The sequence below is a fragment of the Muntiacus reevesi genome, chromosome 17 (assembly GCF_963930625.1).
Source record: "Muntiacus reevesi chromosome 17, mMunRee1.1, whole genome shotgun sequence".
NCBI lineage: Eukaryota > Metazoa > Chordata > Mammalia > Artiodactyla > Cervidae > Muntiacus > Muntiacus reevesi.
In genome coordinates this window covers 22560876-22577049 of record NC_089265.1, presented here as the reverse complement: position 1 = coordinate 22577049, position 16174 = coordinate 22560876, and the positions used below count along the sequence as shown (strand labels likewise).

Here is a 16174-nt window from a genome sequence, read left to right as displayed (position 1 = left end):
TTTTTATAATTTATACATAAAATACATTTAACCATCATATATATCAATTATAGCACAACATTTTTATTTTAAGAAAAACTCATAATACCTGATGTCAGACTCCTCGAGTTTAGTAAGGGAAATAACACATTCAGATTCAATGGACACTTATCTATTAGCTGCTTTGACCAAAGCACACACACTGTCTCACTGAATCCTTTAAGAGTCCTGAGAGGTAGGCACTTGGCAAAGAATAAGCAATCAAATATATTTTGAGTGAATAAATGTCCAAATAATTTTATAATTCAAAAAGAGAGTTTGATTATATGTTGTGTATTATGGTCCTACCCATAGGAGTTGAATGAAATAAGAGACAATTAACTCTATTAATAGAAAGGAACTTATACTCTATTCTTATTGTTTCTACATTCTAATACTTATTACCAAATGTATAACGAGAAAAATCACTTTTCTTGCTGGAATTATCTCTGGTTAAAGGTAAGAAAAAAATTAACAAACGACAGGGTAGAGCTAACTAATATAGCATTTCTACATTACTAGGATTTCCATTTTGCACTTAAAAGCTGAGTTAGCTATGTGCAAGGCACCAGTTCTCCTCAGGGTAGGAAAGAGCAGAGCTATGATGATACAAGAAAATAAATTACCAAGGCTAAAAAAAATCTATGACATATTTAGTCTATGCACTTTAATAAGAACTACAGTTTAGAAAGTGTGAAGTCAAATACTTTTTTCATTGAATACACATTAATATAAATGAACACACTGGAAATGGCTGCCTCACAAAATTATTTCCATTCTTCACAAAGAACTATTTCCTTTTACAGGGCTCCCACAAATGTATGCATTTTGTTTTTCAAACTTAGTTCATTGTTGTGTTTCCCCCTACCACCACCCCCAGAACCTGGAATAATGACCAACCACTAACAGACACAGAATTAAATATTTGTCTTTGAATGAACTTACAAACTTATTGAGCACTTATAATAGGCACTTGGGGATGCCAGATCAAAAATGTTATAGTATATACATATATATATACACACACACACACATATATATACACTCATATATATACATGTATATACACATACATTTATGTGTATGTGTGTGTCCATGTTGATGTATATAATAAATATAAGAACAGACTTAAATTTAAGGAGGAATGGCATATTTATATTTTCTCTAAGTATCTCCCAATAAAACACTTATTAATTACAGAGGTGAAAAAAAAAGTAATTTGCAGTGGAGAAGCCGGCTGACACCATCTGAATCAAGTGTTCAGAGTAATACTGCAGTAGTAATGGTAGGGTACAATGGAAATCATGATCGTATGATTGGACACAATGAGAGGAACCGAGTATCACTTCTGTAATATTCCTGCCAGAGATGCATAGACTGAATCTGGTCATGAGGAAATGTCATACAAACCCAGATTGAGGGCCAACTACTAAATAATCAGCCTGAAATAATTCAAAGAAGTCAAGAAAAGACCAAGGAACTCTTTGCAGATGATAGAGACCTAAGAGACATAATAACCAAATGCTACATATGATTTTAGACAGGATACTTCTGGTATAAAAACAAAGGATATCAGTGCAACATTCTAAAACTTGAATGGGCTCTGAGAAGTAGAGGCTGGTAATGTATCAGTGCTTCAGTGCTAAATCCTGCCTTTGATAACATTAGCATGCTTATATAAGAGAATGCCCTTGTTCACAGAAAATAATGTATTCGGGGTTGATGGAACACTGCGTTGGCAACTAATTCTCAAATGGTTCAGGAAAGAAAATCTCTTTGTACTAATAACTTTCCTGTAAGTTTGAGATTTTTCAAAATTAAAAGAAAATTAAAGTATATAAAGGATTTAGAAGAACCCCATGTCTTAATCTGTGCCCAGTGGACTAAGGAACCCTGGGAGGGACATCAAAATCAGAGGATGTCCAAAAAGCAGCCTCAGTATGTTTAATTTGCTTACTTGGTTCTCTTTCCAAGGACCCATATCATGTTAAGAAGAGCTAAACTGCACCATATTTCTTCTAAGTGGAATCTAAACACCATTCCAAAACAAACTAAAGATTTCTAATAAGTTATATTTGTCAACTAACTCGAGGCTTTCCTAATATAAGAAAAAGCAGTGGTTTGATCTCAAAAATGCCAAATGAAGTTGCATTTTTAAACCATACACATAAACAAACACATCTGATCTGGGGCTGTAGTTCATCTCTTCTCAATTAAAACCAATTGTTTCTGTTGAAGTAAAAGACAATAAACTTGTAATACAAACTCAAAGATGTATTTGGAAACAACTTATCTATTGCTTATTTGGGAAAATCTGTTCCACTTGGTAGAATCTGTTGTAGAAACAAAACAATTTTCTATACATTCATTATAATCATCTAACGGGTATACACAAAAGACCAAAGGAGAAAACGCTAATGTTTTTGCTATCCTTGGTCTTCAGAAGCCCACAGGGCCTGCTTGGGGTATGACAGCAACGGGGTCCAGTAGGAAAGTTTCCGGTCCCCCAGAAAAAGCAGTAAATGACTCAAAGTACTGCAGCTTTTTCTCCTAAAAGCACACCCAGACAGCCTGGACAAACAGGTGGACATTTGTCTTTCTTTCTTTCTTCTTTCTGTTCCTTTTTCTTTTTTTAAAGAAACCAATATGGGTTATTTTAGTTTTCTGAGAAGATGAGAAGCATTTTCCCTTGAAACTGACGAAGAGTAGAGTTGGTAGGACGAAAGAGAGAAAGAAAGAAAATCCAGTGTTCATTCACTGTATACCTAGCATCTGGCATTAAGTATGGCCCATAGCAGGCCCTCAAATATTTTAAAAGGGCTTATGCTTTCTAAGGATAAGGCAAGTGCTAAGCTTAAAAAAATACAAACACATACACACACACACACACACACACACACACACACACACACACACAGATTGGTACCTGAAGACAAGGGATAGGACAAGACTTAGCAACACTTAAGAACGTCCTCTCAAACTTGATTATCAGAAGAAAGAGAAATCAGTTTTGTTCAGGGAATTTCAATATATGAAGCAAGAAACAAAAGGGTAAAAATCTTTTGCCAGAAGTCTTATAGGATTTGAAAGGCATCTTGGATTTGAGCCAAAGGCATCTTGAGCCTGTCCTACCTGTCCCAGATTCAAATATTCTGAACCATCTTCAGGTCACATATCCTGATTTTGGGGCATGTGTGTATGCCTCTGTGTGTGTGTGTGTGTGTGTGTGTGTGAGAGAGAGAGAGAGAGAGAGAGAGAGAGAGAGAGAGAGAGAGAAGGGAGAGGGAGCGAGAGAATCTCAAAAAGTTAAAAGCAGTTTCCCAAAGAAGTGGCAAGCCAGCCTCAGTAAGCTGATTCTAATAAAGCATATTACCAACCAAGTTTCCAACCCTGAGGAGAAAAATCTTTTAATATCTAAGCACTCAAAATCACTCCTACCCCATGACTTATTTGCATCTCTACTTTCAAAAACCTGGGAGATTACAAACTTATTTGTTGACTTTATTACAGCCTTTTTCACATGCTGGTTAATGCCAAGAAAAACCACTTCTAAAGTCAGGCATACCCTTGCTATTCAACTGAGAAAAAAGACTCCAAAAATTATGCTTGTCTCTAATTCATGGAAAATGAAAATGCAACCCATCCCCACAGATAAGCTGATGCTGGCTTAAGAAAATTTGGGTGGTGGGAGAACAACTTCCTAATTATCATTTTCTTTACAGAAATTGGATTTTCAGACACAAGATACAGAGAATTTCGGTCTACAAAGCAAGAAACAAAAGGATAAAGTCGGCTACCAGCAGCAAATGCATGACTCTACTCTGACAATTTATCTATTAAGGGCTTTAGGTTTAATCCCTGGGTTGGGAAGATCCCCTGGAGGAGGGCATGGCAACCCACTCCAGTATTCTTGCCTGGAGAATCTTATGGACAAAGAAGCCGGGCAGGCTACAGTTGAGGGTGTCGCAAAGAGTCAGACACGACTAGGCAACTAACACTTTCAGGAGGGGACTTGTGTATAATGAGCTTGTCCTGGTGGCCCGAAGGCAACTAAAAGAAGTGACCCTGGAGATTTGTTTTATTTTTCATACTTTGTCTCTTTTAACTGCATTTTTAAAAGAAAACTAACATTCCTCTATGTTATGATAGAAAGAATATGCCAGAACAGTGAACAACAACCCTGACTCCACTGTGCCTTGGTTGGCCAAATCATTTCAGTATCTGACCACTTACGTGTTAACAAAGCAGGAAGCTTGACCTATTATATCAGAGAATCTCTTCAACTATAAAACTGCATGTAAATGCATGTTTTTCTCCTTTTACAAATGAGGAAACAGGAGGATAGAGGTTAGTAATTTGTCCAAAGTTACACAGTTACTAAGGCCAATGCCAGCATCTGGTGGGGGGTGGGGGGGGGGAGTCTGTTTCCTAGAGAAGTCTACTCTTTCCACTGCTATGCTATGTTTTCTTCATCAAAAGACATCAGAATAAGGTGTTCAGAACACAAAACCATGAGAAAGTGACCACCTGTCACAATAATCCATATAGGTTTTATAATTACCTTCAGGGCTGATTAATCAAGGAAGATCTTTGTGGCTATGAAACATTCACCCCTGTGTTGCTCTGCAGGTCAGAGGCGCATACATCTTTAACCTCAATGAATTTTCTTTTAAGAAAGGTAAATCAGAATAAATATTTAACTATAACATGCTTTTCCAATTAAAAAGAGAAAAAGAACTGAAGCCAAAATCAGGAGTATGTATATAAACCACAAAAATCCCTTCAGGAGAAGAATAGAAAGGAAGATTCATACAAGATGACCCCAGGAGACATTATAGATGGAGAAGAAGAGAAGCCCAAGAAACTTGACCCTGGCAGGGAGCATGATGGACATAAGAAATGGAGCCCTTCTTCATCAAGAGGAGGAAGAGTAATCTAGGGAAAAAATACAGAAGGGACATAAGGGAAAGAAGACTCATGAACTAGTTTCAGCCCTAGCCTGGGGAACTATCCATGTGCTGTGCTTAGACACTTCAGTCGTGTCTGACTCTTTGCTACCCAATGGACTGCAGTTCACCAGACTCCTCTATCCATGGGACTTTCCAGGCAAGAATACTGGAGTGGCCATGCCCTCCTCCAGGGGATCTTCCCAACCTGAGGATTGAACCTGTGTCTCTCATATCTCCCACATTGGCAGGCTGGTGCTTTTACCCTTAGCAACACCTGGGAAGCCCAAGGGAACTATGAAAGTGAAAGTGTTGGTCGCTCAGTCATGTCCAACTTTTTGCAACTCCATGGACCATAGCCCATTAGACTCCTCCATCCATGGAATTCTCCAGGCAAGATTACTGGAGTAAGTTGCCACTTCCTTCTCCAGGGGATCTTCCCAACCCAGAGATCGAACCTGGTTCTCCCACATTGCAGGCAGGCTCTTTACCATGTCAAGAGTCAGATCAGATAAAGTGCATCTTAAATTTGGAACAAAGTGGAAGGCATTCTTAAGCAAGAACGGTCACTGCTAAGCTCTAGAGTAGCCCTAATCTGGAGCACATTGATGCTCTCTTTACCATAGCATTCAGAGGTCAAAATTATCAAAAAGGAAATGTCCACTTTACTACATCATTACTTAAAAAAATAATAAATCACCACCCACTGTGTGAAATTCCCAATAGCAAAGGCTATATTATTCAGCTGATCTTCCAGTTTTTGCAGTCATGTCCTTTCAAAGTGTCAGCCTGGTTTAGCACAATAGTCTGATCAAAAGCCTGCTTGCTCCCTGTACTTAAACCAGATCCTTATAGTGATCTGTGGATGATAAATAATAGTATCATAAGGTAAAAAACACAAAGCAGAGGGGCAGAATAAGCAGCCAGGCTAAACCTTGAAAGGACGTGGCCATTCAAAACTGGAGAACAAATTTTCAAGAAAGTTTTATTTATTATTTCCCTAGAAATAATAAATCACTCCTGTCTAGACTATCTCAGGCAAGACAGTTTTAACATCAAAATCACTTCTTTGGCCTGGACTCATAAATAGTACCATGACTGTAAATGACTGTCCAGATGGTGCACAAGGATGCTTGGCCAATGGGATAAGGACTAGCTGAGGTCCAGCCGTGCTCATCCTAGCCATGCCATGTTCCCCGGTCTAGGGTTTCATGAGGCAGAGGAGGATGTACTTATTTCTAATTTGCCCAAAGACACCATGGACACAGTATGAGCAGACTTCTGTCTGTATAACCCACTCAAATCCATCTCTGCAGTCACCCAAAGTTCATGTGAAGACTAAAATTTGCAAGGTTAACCGAATTTTTATTATATTCCCGTTTTACTCAAACTATAGTTGAGTGGAGTAGTTTGTTTTACGGATAAGGCATTCTTATTTTACTCAACGTTTCCATTAATGTCTTTTTATATTTAGGGTTTCCCTGGTGGCTCAGACAGTAAAGAATCTGCCTGCAATGGAGGAGACCTGGGTTTGATCCCTGGGTGGGGAAGATCCCCTAGACAAAGGAATGGCAACCCACTCCAGATTCTTGCCTGGAGAATTCCGTGGACAGAGGAGCCTGGCAGGCTACAGTCCATGCGGTTGCAAAGAGCTGGAAACAACTGAATGATATAACCATTTCATATTACCCACAGGTCTCCAATCTATCCTATAAAGGGCAGAAAGGCAAAAACAGCATTTACAAAGACAAGGTACCAAATCTACACCTATAATAATCTATATTAAAATACAAATTTTTCCAAAAAGAAGACCTAATTTGGCCCATCCCACTGCAACAACAATAAACCTTTTTCACAAAGTTCTTTTGTCTCTAATTTCACCTATAGTATTTAGACTTTAAGCCAGTGACTTAAATTTTGAGGAGCTGAGTGCATAAGGACAAAATAATAACAAACAAAAACATAGAACACATTACCAGTAACTTCTTAACAACCAAATATTTTACATCAATACTCTTAAGTTTGAGAATATGTTTTTATAAACAACAAAAATAAAGTAAGTCATCAAGTCTAAAATGTATGAAATTCATGTTTAATATATTAAGTGCAAAACACAAACATTTTGTACAATCCTATCTACATGAAAAATGCAATGTAAAATACTCATTACAATCACTAGAGGGATTATAAATGATTCTTCTTCTTTTTGCTTTTCTAGAAAGTCTACATTGTTCTAAAGTTAGCTTACATTTATTTTAAAATCTGTTAAAAAAAAACAAAAAAACAAAAAAAAAACACCAGATTCCTTCTTGAGGCTAAAGCATGTTCTTTCTTAGCAGAAAACCATCATTATGTCAGTCCTGAAATGGAAATCTTTCATTTTCACCTTTCTAGGTAATAAACAATGTGGTTTAAACCAAAACATAATAAAAAACCTATAGAAAAAAGAGGCTGTGTCAATGAATAAAATAATTATTTTCTGACTGCTTAACTATGTACCACATTTTATTTAATAATCTCGGAAGGAAGGGGATAATTCAGATTTATACCAATCTACAGCCCAAGGTAAATTAGTAGCAGATTCAAGAATTGAATTTGTGCCTTTAGATTTCAAGTGAAACATTCTTTATACCACATACCATGGCTGTGTCCTTTGTGGAATAAAGGATATTATATTAAACCATCTACCATTTGTCCTCACTCCTCAAAAATAAAACAAATATCTATTTTAAAAGTCTCAGACATTTATTTTCTAAACTGCTACTACAGATCCTAATCACTGTCAAGTTTTCTTATAACTTACAGAAAAAGAAAAATTTAGAAAATAGAATGTTAATCTTTGTTTCCCTTTCCCTTTTCTACTCCTTTCTCCCAAATTGTTTTTCTTATAATATTATAGAGAACGAACCCAAAAAATATCCAGTGGTGACGATCAACACACAAATTCCTTTACCATCCTAGGAATCTGGGAACGGATTCAGATATATTAGATAAACTTTCTGTGCAGCTTTGAAACTAGGGCATAAAGAACCACCTGAGCCAAGAAGGGTGAAAGAAAGTGAACCAATAGTTTTCAATTATAGTATTTTTGCATTTAAAAAGAGAAAAAAAATTGTTCTTTTCTTAACTTGAAATTCTCCAATTTCTTCTTTTCTTGGCTTTGTGTGTGTGTGTGTGTGTGCATTGGAGACAGGAGCTAGGGGCAGGGCTATGTGATGGTTTTCTTTCAGATGTTACAGCATTTCCTTTCAAGACTAAATGAAAGTTCCTATGCAGGGACAGTTGAACCGCTGCTCCTGAGTGGTCAGCCGAAAGCAACATGGCAAACCATCCAGCGCTAACAACTCAAACACTCATCACAGCTTTTCCCATTCCACACTCCAGGAATATCTACCTGTTTCCTTCTCAGGTTAGCCTTTGCTCAACTTAGGCAGTAAAAGTATCTGAACTTTGGACTCAGTGAAAAGCGTGCCTCTATATTTTTCCCTCCTTACTGAACAGGTAACAGGTAACCTAGAAGAAAGGAACAAATGAAGGCAGGAAGATCTATACCACAGATGCTTTTTTGGTGCATATTTTCAAGTCTTTAATTGTCCTTCAAACAACATATGTGATTTTCAGAAGATGTTAAACTATAAATTAACCATGAAGTATGCTGAGTGACATAAATAACTTTTCTACTATCATGACCATACTTTCCAATTGATTTCATGACTTGGACATTCCAGTTATCATTTATATGTCTGTTCTACTTTCATGATTTAATTCTCCAAACTTTTGGTGAGGGGCAGGGGGAGTCAAAGAAATGGAAAGGAAAAAACACTAAATATGACATAAAATTGACCTCAATTCTGAGAAACAACCGAATAGATGAGGCTGCCTGCTTGATCTTACATTCATTTAAATAAATCACCTTTTATCAGTGCTGGTGAAAAACAGCAGCATCCTTTTATCTCCTGAGGCAGACGTTTACAGGATGATATATATTGAAAAATTACATAAAGGCACACTAGTCCCAAAACAAATATCCAAAAATTCAATGAAGCTGTCCAGTAACAGCAACTAAAATAATTTTCTATGTATTATTTCCTTTGAGTTATTTTTAAAATAAGCAGCCAGCTATCCCTCTCTGGGCACGGTTAAGATGAGTTTGCCACAAAAGCCACTTATATTTTTAGAAGCCAAAGTCTTGACAAATCAGTTCCGAGGAACATAATTTGTTACACGTTGAAGAATGCCTGAAAACACAGACCTTGGTTAAAGAGGCTTCCGTATCTTTTTGTAACCTTTCCAAATGTAAGTATGTGGGAAGAGTACTCATAAATTTAAGCTGAACCGAAACATTTAGAACATCTCCAATTCAGAACACATTAAAATGCGGTCTTTGAAGGAAATGAAAATGGCTTTAAACATATGAAAAGATGCTCATCATCACTTGTAAGAGAAATGTGAATTAAAAATGAACTATCATTTTTCACTCATCATATTGAGGAGAAAAATGTTTAATGAATCACTGTATGGTGAAATAGGCACTCTTACACATTGTTGATGCAAGCATAGAGTGGTATAACATCCTTGGCAGGCAATTTGTAAATGTCTATCATAATCTAAATTCCACTTTGCCTTGGAGCTACGATTTTACTCCCAGGAATTTATCCTACAGATACACTCATCCATATGAATAAACAACTATATAAAATGTTATTCACTACAGCATCGTTGGTGGCCCGGAGGAAGACTCATTATATGTCATTTTGTATTGGATGTGTATTTACCTATTAAAAAAAATTAAAATTTGAGGGGAAGAGAATGTGATCTGTACTGTTTAGAAATTCAAAGTGTTCTGAACTACCCGACAAAAGGAAATACTAAACCATCCTACACAAGACTCATTCCAGAACCCTGAGATCAAATGCTATGTTCAGATGGCTTGACACGGCTGCATTAGGGAAAGCTCCTTATCGTAAGATCCTGTTGGCCTGTTCGTAACCAAAACCCTTTGTTGGGAGTCTACTGTGGATCTGATTTCTACTTCACAATAAGCAGTGCTTCAAAAAATTCCAATTTATTCCTTGCAAAAACATATCAGATATAAATGAGACTGTCACTCTGAGAAACAGGACTGCATTATGCTGCAGACTTAACACAGACTGAAAGCATGTTCCCCATGTCTTCTCCAGCAAATTCTGCCAAATAGGCGTCTGAAACGTCCTATTGAAACAGGTGGTGTCTGAACAGAATTGGATTTCTGCCTATAGAAACCCTAGTTTTAACAACTGCTGTGGTTAGTTTTAATTTTCAGTCCCCAGAATTAACTGCTTGCCAGCGATTCAGAAATAGACTGAACAACATGTTTAGACCTTGCTCTGTTTAATTGAGGAAAGAAAGAAAGGGGAAAAAAAAAAAAGCCCACCAACACCCTACCACCATCCCATAAAAAACAACACAACCAAAGCAGACCACTTGATTTCTAGGCCAAAAAAAGGGAGCAGCTGTAAAACAAACTCAACTCTCTAAAGATGATTGCCCCTTTTGTGCCTTCTTCATAGAAGCACAAGATGTACATATATACTCACTGAACATACTAGTTAGGAAATCTAAGGGTTTTGAGAAACTTATAATCTTCTGGAAATGTAGAATTAAGAACAATGGTAAGAATCAATCATTTTTCTAATGAAAATGGACAGCTTAAAAAATGATACAGACAACAGATCTCTGTTTCAGTCTATACAAGCAAAATACAAACAGCCAGAATGTAAATTCCTTGAAGAAAGATAGAATGGGCTAATTCCCTTTAAACCCAATGGGTTGGTCACACTCGCTGGTGATAAAACACATGTTCTTGTGAATAAAGCTAGGGTTCAGTTCAGTTCAATTCAGTCGCTCAGTCATGTCCAACTTTTTGTGACCCCATGAATCGCAGCATGCCAGGCCTCCCTGTCCATCACCAACCCCCGGAGTTTACTCAAACTCATGTCCATTGAGTCGGTGATGCCATCCAGCCATCTCATCCTCTGTCGTCCCCTTCTCCTCCTGCCCCCCTCAATCTCTCCCAGCATCAGGGTAGCTTATGTTAAATAGTGAACCTTTTCCACTGTACCTTTAAAGGCTTGATATGAAATTAGATAAAGCTCTAATTTTCTAGGCCAGCAATCAAAGAAAAAGGAATCCATGGACTGGTTATCTACTATGAGCCACACAACATGGTTACACATTCTCAATGAAGGAAACACTGTCTTGACCACTATACAGATGATAAACTGAGATTCAAAAACATGTAATAATTTTCCAAGGGTCATTCAGCTAAAAGATGACAGTGATGAGGTTTTAATTTAAATCTGTCTGATTTTAAAATGTCTCCAATTGTCTCATACTCCCTCCCAAAAGAAAATTCAGAGAGACAAGTCAATAAAATGACAAGTTTCAGTTATACGACAAACATTGTATCATTGCTTTGCCAACACCCACATAAAAACTCACCCTCTCTCAATCAAAAGTGATGGATGTCAAATCCTTCTGCATGTTTCAGTGTGACTGAATTCCAGCTATTAAGAAGGTGATCAAGTAAACAGAGAAAACCATCTATCGTGATTGTAACTCCTTAAAAAAAAAATCTTGACACATAAAGAGCATATTTGAAAATCCTTCCACATGGATTCATCAGTTCATAAAAAAAAAAAGAAAAGTATCTCAGTGAAAGTGAGAGTTGCTTCCCAAAGGGGTACATTTGATCCTTTTGCTTATAACTCAAGTATAAATAGATGACATGAAGTCTAGCCCTCAGAAGTTTACAGCTCACTGTCTTCTACCTCTCCTGCCAACCAAAGAAGAAAGTAAGATCTCAAAGTGAAGGTAATCTCCTTCCAGAAGTTCTTAGATTATTATTTTCCATTTTTAACCTCTGGCCTGGTTTAATCACTAAGTTGTGTCCAACTCTTGCAGTCCCATGGACTGTAGTCTGCCAGGCTCCTCTGTCCATGGGATTTCCCAGGCAAGTATACTGGAATAGGTTGCCATTTCCTTCTCCAGGGGACCTTCCTGATCCAGGGATGAACCTGCATCTCCTGCATTGCAGACAAATTCTTTACCAACTGAGCCACAAGGGAAACCCCTTTCTAACCCCTATCCTCTGTCTTTTTCTTACACAGGCCCCAGAGAGGCTAGCTCGTAAACCAAATCTACAATTTCCCTATAAGCTCCAATGACATCTCTCATTTAGAGAAACATACCTGCATGTAACTAGAATCATTTTGTACTTCTGTATTCTCTGAAAATGATGCTTAAATCCAAAGATGTCCTTTCCACAATTTTTTTTTCTCTTTTCTTTGAAAGCAATGATTCCTTAATTTTAGATAGCTATTCAAGAGAAAAACACAGACAGTGTAACTTTCTTCCAAGGGGGAAGCACACCAAGATTTCTTTGACACTATTTAGAAAAGAATTACAACATTTTTTTAAAAAAAAGAGTAAAAAGAAGAAAATCTCACTGACCCAAAAAAAAGTTGTCATATAGCTTATAGGTTTATAGATTATGAAAATCTGTAATTTTTCAAGATTCTTCTGGCAAAATGTTCTTTGGAATCACTTTCTTCTGAAAGCTGAAAAGCATTTTCTGAGATGCTGCCAGCTCTAAAAACAACCTTTCTGATCCCTTGAAAAGCCAAGTTCTACTTTTAATAGTGCTATGTACTTTTGTTTTCAAAGAAAAAAGTGAAAAGAAGGAACTACAGCCAAAATGGTAAGTTTACTCTACTCATGCCTCAGGCTATACATGATTTCACACAGTACATATGAAGAAGGGATTGATTTTTTCCTTTAAAAACAACATATACCTCCATGGTACATATGCAATATTTAAATATAAGGAAAAACAGCACCCCCCTTTCACCCCAGGCTCCAGTTAACAAAAAAGTTTATACAAAGAGACAGTCATGAGCATAAGATTTGCTAATAGACATCAAAAGCAAAGGCAACAAAAGCAAAAACAAACAAGTGGAACCACATCAAACTAAAAAGCTGCCCAGCAAAGGAAACCATCAAAAAAATGAAAAGAAATGGGAGAAAATATTTGCAAATCATATATCTGATAAGAGATTAATATTCAAAATATATAAAGAACTCAAACAACCCAATGGCAAAAAAAAAAAAAAAAAAATTCAAACAGTATGATTTTTAAATGGCAGAGAATCCAAATAGATGTTTTTCCAAAGAAACTATACAGATGACCAATAAATGCATGAAAAGTTACTTGGCATCACTAATCATCAGAAAAATTCAAATCAAAATAAGCTATTACCTCATACCAGTAACAATGGCTGTCATCAAGAAGACAAGAGGTGGCAAGTGTTGACAAGAATGTGGAGAAAAGGGAACCCTTGTGTACTGTGGTCAAGACTGTAAATCCTACAGTGCAGTCACTATGGAAAACAATATGAACCTTCCTCAAAAAATTAAAAATAGAACTACATATGATCCAGCAATCACACTTCTGGGTATATACCCAAAGGACATTAAAACAGGATACTGAAGATACAATATATCTGTCCTCCCATGTTCACTGTAGCATTTTTCACAATAGCTAAGATATGAAAATAACCAAAGTGTTCATCAACAGATGAAGGGATAAAGATGATGTGGAGATTTGTGTATGTGCATGTGTGTACACAACAGAATATTATTCAACCATGAGAAGGAAGGACATCCTCCCGTTTACAACAACATGGACGAACCTTGAGGACATTAGGCTAAGTGAAATGAGTCAGACAAACTGTATGATATTGCTTATATGTACAATCTGAAAAAAGTTAAACTCATAAAAACAGAGGCCAGAATGGTACTTATCAAGGGCTGGGAGAGGGGAGGTGCGAGAGAAGGGAAGGTATGGATCAAAGAGCGCAAACTTCTAGTTATAAGATGACTAAGTTCTAGGGATCTGATGTGCAGCATGATGGTTATAGTAAATAACTAAATTATATGTGAAATTTGCTAACAGTAAGTCAAATGATCTCACCACAAAAGAGAAATGATAATTACCTGATGTGATGCAGGTGTTAGCTAATGCCATGGTGATAATGATTCTGCAATATACAAGTGTATCAAATCAACACGCTGTAACCTCAAGTTATATATACATCAATGGTATCTCCATGAAGCTGGAGAAACAGATCTCTGATCACATCAAAATGGCTCATAAGACAGCTGACACCATGACAGACTGCATTAATAGTAAAGAGTCGGACGCTACTTATCGACTGAACAACAACAATGATAAAAATTTAAATGTCAGGCGAACAAAATATGAGGTATCCAAAAATCTCAATAAGACAGTTTAATGGTTCAGATTCTCCCGTTTCCATCAAAGACTATTTTAACCCTCCAATGTGAAATGGACAGAATCTATGAGATTACTAGTATTTCAAATGAATTTTTAAATGTTAATTTTAGTACAAAATTCACTCAAGTGAGTCACTTAAAGAACTTCTGTCGAATAATGGGTGTCTTGAGTACTTCACATTTTCCAGTTGTCAAGACACAATGCAAATCTAAAGGGAGAAAACAGGCAGGCTTTGAATAGCACTTAAAGAAATACAAAGAAGGGAAGTTAGAAGTCAAGGAGGATAACTCTGAGATAAAAGCTGAGTGGAGAGAAAGACAGAAATCAACCAGAGACCTCATCAGGGCGCAGGGCCGCACTCTGCTACATTATCACTGACCTGTAACCTCTTCTCCAGCTCACAAACAACCCTTGAGTACTCCAGGACTAAGTGGATGTTTTAAAAAGTTCTTGTGTCATATTTACTTTTTCCGACGACCCTTATCAGAAGCCTGATGTACTCAAGCTCCATAATTCACACACTCCAATTACCTACCTAACCACATATCCGAGCGGAATAACCAGAGGTATAAAATGCCATCCTCTTAAAAAGAAAAATTATGGGAATGATTAGGATATAAAATGGACAGGCTCATTTTTAAGGGTATAGTTACAAATAAGCAGCATCAACATTGTGCTCTAGATAACTAAAAAGAATCAAGTAGGGTTTGTTTAAATAAATTCCTGAATAAATGTATAATAAATCCCTAGCTTTAAAACAAGTTGTATGACAAAATCCCATTTCTTTATCAAGATGCATTTCCCCATGAAGTACTATAAATGGTCATTCATTTCCAAAGCTGACCCATCAAAATCTATTTAACCCATAATCTACTGACATGCAGCACAGTGTGGAATGAAATATGGTAGAAGTTTTTGTAGAACTTCAGATGAATGTTGCCCTGTATAAAATCCAATTCTTTCCTACAAAGCTCTCAGGTAGAGTTTATCAGTGAAAGGAGACATCTTGAGAAGTTACCATCTACACACCCTTCCTATAACAAGCTAATGAATGCAAAACTTCAAAAACATTTCAGTAAAACTAAAGGAAGGAAATCCTAAAGAATGCACAAGGAAAAAAAGGAAAAAAATATATAATAATAATTAAAAAAAAAAAAAAAAACACACCGCAAAATGTTATGGGATCTGAACTGCCTACATAATATGACACAGGAGTTCAGCTAAAGTAGAAGCTGATGGCCCCAGTAGCCCTCAATGGTAAGTAGATTTCGACCCATCAATAATGTTTGGCTGTGTAGCTAACTTCGCTGCAAGCAAACATTCCATGTTTTTGAGAAATTCCACTTAAAAGATTTTCCCTATCCTAGCCAATTCACATGTGCAAAAACTTACTATGCTAATTATCATTATCTTAAAAAGAAAAATCCATCTTTTACCTACACATAATTCAAACAAACAAAAATATGCTTTTAAATGAAAACTACGTAATTTGAATGAATGCATCTTTTCTATTAATTTTGACCTTAAAATTTGGACAATATAATTTTTAATGTAACTTTCAATACACCAAAATAAAATTAAGGCATTGTTCTTAACAGAAACTAGTTTGGGTTTGGATTGTTGTCGAAATAAATCTGAACTGTGTAGACTACGTGTGCATGCTAATTCGCTTCAATAGTGTCTGACTCTTTGTGACACTATGGACTGTAGCCCACTAGACTCCTTTGTCCATGGGATTCTCCAGGCAAGAATACTAGAGTGAATTGCCATGCCCTCCTCCAGGGGATCTTTCTGACCCAGGGACCAAACCAGAGTCTCCTGCATTGTCTCCTGCGTTGCAGGTAGATTCTTTACCACTGAGCAACCAGGGAAGCCC

General features: G+C 36.8%; 1 protein-coding gene across 3 annotated transcripts in view; it reads right to left on the bottom strand.

Annotated features, from left to right (window-relative positions):
• The window catches only part of MLLT3 (MLLT3 super elongation complex subunit), a 285614-nt gene that overhangs the window by 102161 nt on the left and 167279 nt on the right, over positions 1-16174 (bottom strand). The gene's annotated exons all lie outside the window — the stretch shown is intronic.